Here is a 9,005-nt window from a genome sequence, read left to right as displayed (position 1 = left end):
GTTATAAGGTAGCCAGGAAGGATCTGAAGAGAGAGCTAAGATCAGCAAGGAGGGGACATGAAAGGTCCTTAGTCGGTAGGATTAGGGAAAACCCTAAGGCTTTCTATAGGTATGTCAGCAATAAAAGTATGACTAGGGTAGGAATAGGTCCAGTCGAGGATAGTAGTGGGAAGTTGCGTGTGGAGGCTGAGGAGATTGGGAAGACACTGAATGAATACTTTTCGTCAGTATTCATTCAGGAACAGGACATTGTTGCCGATGTGAATATTGAGTCACAATTAATTAGAATGGATGGCTGTGAGTTATGTAGGGAAGAAGTGTTGGAAATTCTGGAAAGGCTGAAAATAGATAAGTCCCCTGGGCCTGATGGCATTTATCCTAGGATTCTCTGGGAAGCAAGGGAGGAGATTGCAGAGCCATTGGCCTTGATTTTTATGTCCTCGTTGTCTACAGGAGTAGTGCCAGAAGACTGGAGGATAGCAAATGTGGTTCCCTTGTTCAAAAAGGGGAGTAGGGATAACCCTAGTAACTATAGGCCGGTGAGTCTCACTTCTGTTGTGGGCAAAGTCTTTGAGAGAATTGTAAGGGATAGGATTTATGAACATCTAGATAGGAATAATGTGATCAAGAATAGACAGCATGGTTTTGTGAAGGGAAGGTCCTGCCTCACAAACCTTATTGAATTCTTTGAGAAGGTGACTAACGAGGAAGACGAGGGTAAAGCGGTAGATGTGGTGTATATGGATTTTAGTAAGGCGTTTGATAAGGTTCCCCATGGTAGGCTACTGCAAAAAATACGGAGGTATGGCATTGAGGGTGAGTTGGAGGTTTGGATTAGGAAGAAGACAGAGGGTAGTAGTTGATGGTAAAGGTTAATTTTGGAGTGCAGATACTAGCGGTGTACCGCAAGGATCTGTTTTGGAACCATTGCTGTTTGTCATTTTTATAAATGACCTGGAGGAGGGGCTAGAAGGTTGGGTGAGCAAGTTTGTGGATAATACGAAAGTCGGAGGAGTTGTTGACAGTGAGGAAGGATGTGTCATGTTACAGCGGAATATAGATAAGTTGCAGAGCTGAGCAGAAAGGTGGCAAATGGAGTTCAATGTAGGCAAGTGTGAGGTGATTCACTTTGGTAAGAGTAACAAAAAGACGGGGTACTGGGCTAATGGTCGGAGCAGAGTACAGACTTACTACCCAGTACTCAGACTTACTACTCTAACTCTTGGTAAAACTAACAACAAGATGGGGTACTGGGCTAATCGTCGGATACTTGGTAGTGTGGATGAGCAGAAGGATCTTGGTGTCCATGTACACAGATATTTGAAAGTTGCTACCCAGGTAAATAGTGTTGTGAGAGAAGGCATACGGTGTACTGGCTTTTATTGGTAGAGGAATTGAGTTCCGGAGTCCTGAGGTCATGTTGCAGTTGCATAAGACTCTGGTGCGGCCGCATCTGGAATATTGTGTGCAGTTTTGGTCGACATACTACAGAAAGGATGTGGAGGCACTGGAACGGGTGCAGAGGAGGTTTACCAGAATGTTGCCTGGTATGGTAGGAAGATCGTATTAGGAAAGGCTGAGGCACTTGGGGCTGTTTTCATTGGAGAAAAGAAGGATTAAGGGTGACTTGATAGAGGTGTACAAGATGATTAGGGGTTTAGATAGGGTTGACCATGAGAACCTTTTTCCATGTATGGAGTCATCTTTTACGACGGGGCATAGCTTTAAATTAAGGGATGGTAGATATAGGACAGATGTTAGGGGTAGGTTCTTTACTCAGCGAGTGGTGAGTTCATGGAATGCCCTGCCAGTAGCAGTGGTGGACTCTCCCTCTTTATGGGCATTTAAACGGGCATTGAATAGGCATATGGAGGATAGTGGGCTAGTGTAGGTTAGGTGGGCTTGGATCGGCGGAACATCGAGGGCCAAAGGGCCTGTACTGCGCTGTATTTTTCTATGTTCTATGCTCTTTTTCCCACCCTCTGCTCTCATCTCCCATCCTCCACATCTTTCATGACATTAAATGGCTAATTTCTAAACCGTTTCATTTCTAAAGTAGTCACGCTGGATTTTTAATGTTATATCTGGTTCTCTGCCTCTGGAGTTGTATTGTGTTTCTCCAGAAATGAACAGGCACATAACACATTTTCAAAGAAATCAGTAACAGTTGACACTGGAAAGCAGAAACCACAATTAAAGAAGAAACTGGAACCCGGAAGAAATGTTACTGGGAACGAAAGATAAACTGTGCTTTCACTCCACAGATGCTGTCAGAACTGCTCTGTTTTTCCAGTAATGTCTGCTTTAAAAAAAGTTCCAAGACGTGTCTCAAAGCTGCTCAACGCCCTGTCCAACATGGGCCGCTCTTCCCCAGGAAGTGAATGATAATGCAAGGTGCACAAATTAATTGGTTCTGAAATTGCATTAGGCTGGCATCACTGACACTACAGAGGTCTGCTTCATATTCATGGAGAGAAACAGAGGGAAATACTTTCACTCTAAACGCAGAAGGTGGTACATACTGAACAGGAAACGATGTAGATAAACATGCTAAATGGTTATGATGAATCGGACAAGTTGGAGGCTTGACACTACAGGGAGACGTTCAGAAGAATGGGCATGTGAACATTGAAGTGTTACCATAACAAAAACCAGAGTCGGTCATGAATTACAGGGGTGATTGGTGAATAGGACTACGGGTGAAGTAGCGTACCAGCAGTTGAATTGTATTCCAGATATTGCAGCTCAAAACTGGGCATTCACGTGTTGCTGCAGATGACCAATTCTGCAATGTTTCGCCCGTGATGATCCCTCAGTCTATCATTTCTGTCAATCTATGTTTCAGTGGATAAACCAGGTTCAGATTTATGCTTACTCAAAATTTCCTGAAACATCGATTCTCCTCTTCCTCGAATGCTGCATGACCTGCTGTCCTTTTCCAGCACAACACACTCTCAACTCTGATTTCAAGCAATTGCAGTCATCACTTGATCCTAATCAAAACTGATGCTAATCCGTTTAAGCAACCACACTTGACTGCTTGCTTTCCAAACATCAGCGCTAACATCTGTTAGACTCGTGAAATAATCCTTATCAGATCGAAACTCGGCAGTCCAGCGACATCCAGTCAGAAATGGTGGTGGACGATTCAGCAACTCAGCGAAGGAGACGGCCCCACAAATATCCCATTGTAAATAATGTAACAGCCCTGTACATCAGTGCAAAAGACAACGATGTAATATCTGCACTATCCTCAGACAGAAGGTTTGAGGGGATCATCCACCTTACCTCGTCATGATATTCATCGAAACAAAGAAGCCAGTCTTCCCCCAATTCGATTCACTGCACGTGATATGAAGAAACAGCTGAACACCCTGGATACAACATAGGCAATAGAGCCTAACACCATTCCTCCAATACGGCTGAAGACTTCTGCTGTACAACAAACCGTGTCACTGGGAAGCTTTTTCATTCCAGTTCCACATCAGTTATCTACCTGATAATGTGGAAAACTACTGAAATATTTTCAGCCCACTAAGAGAAGAATAATTGATATGTTACCATTCACCAAACACTTAGTCCCATTATGTTAGTTAAATTCGTGGAAGATTTTGTTTTGGCAGAGCTGTCAAGCAGCACAGATTTAACCTGAAGAGCGTGATTTCCTCTCAGTTCCCATGGTATTGTTGTGGAAATGGACTGCATTATTAATCCAGACCAGGCTAATGTTCTGACAGTAAGAGTTTGTCTCAGGAGCAATGGACTATCTTCAAGCTGCATCCTTCTTAAATTATTCGTCATTTCGTGACGACAAATGGAAGCATATCACTACATTGTATTGCAATACTACTGTAAAATACATCTGGCAATAAAATCTGCATCAGAATTTTTTATTTAATGTTTTCTGGCAATTCACCTATTCTAAAACCTCATCGGGATAGTAGCCTCTGTAACATAACATTTGATTTTGTAAACTGTGCTTGGGACTTCATTAAAAATCTTTCTGAAAAACCAAGTGCGTTGCATTCATTGATTCTCAATCAATCTTAAGACTGGTCGGTTTCTCAAATATATTTCCAATTCACAAGTCTATGTTAATTTTTTTTATGCCCATTCAGTTCAGTCCGAATAATTTCTCCAAACGTATTATTGACTGATTACATTCTATATCTTTTTTGTCACCAGACGTGGATTCATCATAATCCTGGAAAGATTTTTTTTGTTTTATTTTTCCCTTCTGTGAAAACGGAATTAAAGCGGTTGCTTCATAGTTCTGCCACTTCCCGATTCTCCCCTCTCCATTATCTGTTTTCAGACCGTAAGGAAGCTGCAATTGTGTTCTCTTACCTTTCCTATATACATACTTTCAGACGTTCACTCGTAGTAAATTGTCAATTTACTCAGCAGCAACTCCAATATTTCTGTTTCCAGCTGCTCAATGCTTGATCTTCCTCCATCATAGCAGCAATCACAGAAAAGCAGACGCTGTACTATGAGATATGCATCACCATCGTACTCCCACGAGACCCATAGATGTGGAAGTTATGGCACGTTACTACATACCAGGCCAGGCGCCTCAAAATATGTCAGGAAGATAGCCTCGACCCTAAGTATGTTCGGGTATTCCAAGAGAGATGCCGTTGGACCAAGAATTACTTTTAAATAAAACACAATGTATTTACAAGATTACTGAATGAAATTCCAACAAAAGAAAACCGAATATTAAATAGCTTAACTTTTCCGAAAACCTAACAGATCACCACAACTTAATGATGCTGTTCCAGATACTTGCTGAAATCCCCATAATGAGCCAGTAAAATCAAACACAGGATCTTACAGGATAGAAATCAGAGAGAGAGACTACACGTACAGACCTGCTTCATAGAGTCCAGCAATCTTTTCCACACTAACGGCAAAACCCAACCAAACGATAGACAAACTGAGCTGTGCGAACTGGCCATTCCATTTCCCCCACCCCTTCATTGACCAGCTGTTTATTGCTTTGGCTTGAAAGCCTTAGGCCTGAGGCAGTGCATGTTAGCTAATACGAAATTGTCAGGAAAGCCTTTCAACTCCAGGCGTTTCGGAGATTGTGTCGTTTGTAACCACTCAGAAAAAAAAAGCCAAATCCAAAATAACATTGAGAAAGGAGAAACTTCGTCACAGCCTAGCGTGCCCATTCAAGTACTTGTTAATGCTTATGAAGTTACCCGTAAAAGGAGTCTCTCAGGAAGCGCATTCCAAACCCCAGCACGCTCTAGCTGGACACAAAATCCTCAAAGCATCTCTAAACCTCAGAATCTGCACTTTAGAAGTGTGTTCTCTATTTTTGACCCCCTCTCGATCCATTCAGTCCTTGCCCCTCATAGTCATCTCCTTAATCACGCCCCCTTGTCCTGCTCTGCTCTAAATTAAACAATCCAATCTAATCCAGCCTCTCTTCAACGCTGACATACTCTATCGCAGGGATCCTGGTGAATCTCCACTGCATCGCCTCCAGTGCAACCACATCTTTTCTGTAATGCAACTCCCAGAACGGAGCACACCTTGGATAAATCAGATCTCTATACAGATCTTATAATGTATGCCTGCATGGTTAAAGGCCATACGTACGGTCCCCTCTACCTAAAGAACTAATCAATTAGCCTGTCAGGTTACATTGAAGGATGTGTGAAGAGGCTCTCTCTGAGCTTCCTAGTCTGCTCCCATTCACTTAGTACTGCTCTGTCTGGTTCCTTCTTCCAAAGTGCATCACCTCACATTTATCAGGGGTACACTCCATCTGCCATTGATAGACTATCTGGCCATTGCATTTACATCTTCCTGTAATATAAGACCTTCCTCCCTACTACCAACCATTCAGTCGATCTTTTTGTGAACCGCAAACTTACTTATCACACTGCGCCCCTCCCCTGTTCCCCTGTTGTGCTTCCACCTCCTTCTGCAACACTCCCTTACATGCACATTCACGCATCTAAATCTTTTATGAATTGCACAATTAATAAAGGATACAGCACTAATCCTTGTAGCATGCTCCTGGACACTGGCCTTCAAACACAGCGTATTCTGCCTCCACCTTCTGTCTCCTACTACTAAGATAATTCTAGATGTAAGTTTATACCATGTGATTTTAATTTATTCTTTTTCAATATGGAAGAATGCCAACGGACGTGCTGAAAATCCATCGAAACGAATTTCCTAAAATAAATAAAATTATTTAGGTATGACATATCCCGAAAAATGTCATGCTGACTATCCCTGATCAAACGTCTTCTCTCCAAATGGACATCTGTTTTCTCCATTCCAATTTTCTCCAATAGTTTCTCTAACACTGCTCCTATCCCCACTGCACTATACTTCCGTGGTGAAACGCCACGACCCTTCATGTAAAATGTATACACATTCGCTGTTCTCCTGTTCTCTGGCAAATCCACTATCAGAATCTAGTTCAATATTTGTGGAATCTGAATGACTTGGGCTCTTGGGAGGTTAATGGCAGATTAAGTTGAGATATTTGCTGAGGCCGACCGAGACGTTGAGATCATTTCGCCACATGTTACTCGTTTATCTCAAGCATCATTGTGACATTTTCCTCAGATATTCCGTTATGCAGGTGGAGTAGGGAAGGACAATGGTCTTTGGACAATGCTATGCATTCTTCCAGACAATTGAGACTATCCTAAACTGTGGGAACCGTAGAACAGGCAGGCAAATTTCACGTCTGGGGTCGTGTGTGCAGATTTAGTCTCCTCATTGCTACATTGGAAGCAGCTCAGAGATGGTTCCCTCAACTTGTTCCTGCAATGAGGTTGTTTACCTATAAGAAAAGGATAATCTCGCTGATCTAATACCCATTGGAGTTCATAGAGTGAGAGGTTATCTTACTTTTCCGATCGGGCACTGGAAGGAGTCAGCAAAATAAGCCAATTAACACAGGGAAGAGAGTAATCCATTCCGCTTCTCCAGCCTGAGAGACAGGAACAGCAGAAGGATATTCAGTCCTTCGACTCTATTACACCAGAACAGAACGAAGCTATTCCTCCCCTGGAGCCTGATATGCAGTCACATGAGAAGGTCTATCAACCCCCGACACTGTAACTCTGGACCCAGAGTAGGCCATGCCGCATCATTTTCCTGTTACACAGCAACATGATCAGTCTATTGAGCCTCTTCCAATCTGTGACACAGTAACTGGAACAGATTACGAAGTGACTGGAGTTTGTGACACAAGAATAATCGAAATTCATTCAGCCCATTTAACCATTTCTACGAGAACTGAAGTCGGAGACGAAACCATTTGGGTTTTTTTTGTGAGAAAGGAGGAGATAATTCAACCACTTGTCTATTATATGGGAAGAGGAGAAGACCAATCACTCCCTTCATCCCATTTCAGGGACACAGCAAGAGACCGTTCAGTATGTCCAGCCTGTTATGGAGGAATATGAAGATACCCTTCAGCCAGTCAACGTGGTACACAGAAACAGATACTTTTCAAAAGCCCTCAGGCTTGTTACACATGTTCACGTGGAGGGAAAGCAAACCTTGACTTTCTTACTCAGGATATTCAGCCCATAGATACTGTAATGTAGTAACGCCAGATGGACGTTCCGCCCATCGAGTGTGTCTAAACCAGGAATAGAATGAAGTCATTCAGACACACATGTGTCTTACACAACAATCGGACAAGATCTTTTGAAGTATTGCGCCTGCGACACAAGAAGTAAAAGAGCGAAAAAGAAGGATATTCACGAATGAATAAAAAGTAGTGAGCAAAATGTTGGGCTTTAAGACAAGTTGTTAGAATGCAATCTTAATTCGTTAATAGCAGCAGCTTTATTTTCAAACCACAATCCATCCCTGTCAGAATAGTGATTGAAAAATGTATTTGCTCGAATTCTTTAACGATGTGACAGTCAAAGTAGATAATGGGTATCCTGGAGATGTAAAGTACCTGGTCAGCTAGATGATATTGAGTAAATTGTCGCACAAAATGATAAGCTGTAAAAATAACAGCACTGGGGTTTAGGAGGAATTTCTTAGCATGGATAGAGATTTGATGAACCAGAAAAATACAGAGAAAAATGGAATAGCTTTTTTTTAATGTTTGGCAATGTTTGTGGTTCCAGAGAGTTCAGACCATAGGCCCTGACTATTAATCCTGCGTTGCATTACTTGGATGAGTAGATAGAAAACACTACAGCCTCATTTTCAGATTATGTTAAAGCCGTTTAAAAAGTAGGTTGATGCAGTAAAGTTGGAAAACAATTATAAATAGATGCGAATAGTTTCGATGAATGGACCAGCATTTGTCAGATAAAAGTTAACGTGGTAAAGTATGGGTTATTCATTTTGATTAGAGGAATGGAAAGGCAACTTGTTATTCAAATGAAAAGAAATGTCAGAATCATTGCATGCAGAAGGATCTGGGTGTCCTCGTGCATATCACATAAAACCTGCATGCAGGTACTGCAAATAATGCAAAATGCAAGCACCATTTCACTGTTTATTTTTAAAAGTTTACTGGACAAATCCAGCGAAGAAGTGCAGCAACTCTGCGACGTATTAGTGAAACTGATAGTATTGTGTACAGGCTTGGTGCGCTGACTGCAGAAGGGATGTAGTTGCATTAGACGGAGTTCAGAAGAGTTTTGATTCCAGTGACAAAAAGTATGTTACATGAAGAGAGATTAAGCAATTCAAGTCTACTCTCTGGAGAGTAGAAGAATTAAAGGACATCTCATTGATGTCTGGAAGATGTGAAAGATAATTGACAATGTACTTATGATGTGGACTTTTCCTCATGCGGGGCAACGTAGAAAAAGAGACGAGAGTTTTCAGAAAATGCGAATCTGATTTAAAACAGCGATGATGAGAATTTACTTCTCTCAATTGTTTGTGATTCTGTGTAATTCGTTTCCTCAAATTGCAGTGGATGCTGGGACATTGAGCAAATGAAGGGAATGGAGAGTGAGCAGGAAAGTGGAACTGAGGCCGAGATGACATCA

General features: G+C 41.9%; 1 protein-coding gene and 1 long non-coding RNA gene across 4 annotated transcripts in view; both read right to left on the bottom strand.

The window, feature by feature from the left end:
• Positions 1–9,005, bottom strand: part of tab3 (TGF-beta activated kinase 1 (MAP3K7) binding protein 3) — a 158,725-nt gene that overhangs the window by 43,868 nt on the left and 105,852 nt on the right. The gene's annotated exons all lie outside the window — the stretch shown is intronic.
• The window catches only part of LOC122555076, a 24,153-nt gene that overhangs the window by 6,552 nt on the left and 8,596 nt on the right, over positions 1–9,005 (bottom strand). Inside the window, exon 2 of the long non-coding RNA XR_006313152.1 lies at positions 2,876–2,885. This is a non-coding gene — a long non-coding RNA (uncharacterized LOC122555076). The remainder of the gene's footprint in view (positions 1–2,875; positions 2,886–9,005) is intronic.

The sequence above is a fragment of the Chiloscyllium plagiosum genome, chromosome 12 (assembly GCF_004010195.1).
Source record: "Chiloscyllium plagiosum isolate BGI_BamShark_2017 chromosome 12, ASM401019v2, whole genome shotgun sequence".
Classification (NCBI taxonomy): Eukaryota; Metazoa; Chordata; class Chondrichthyes; order Orectolobiformes; family Hemiscylliidae; genus Chiloscyllium; species Chiloscyllium plagiosum.
The sequence above is the reverse complement of the archived record's forward strand: the minus strand, read 5'-3'. Positions and strand labels throughout refer to the sequence as shown.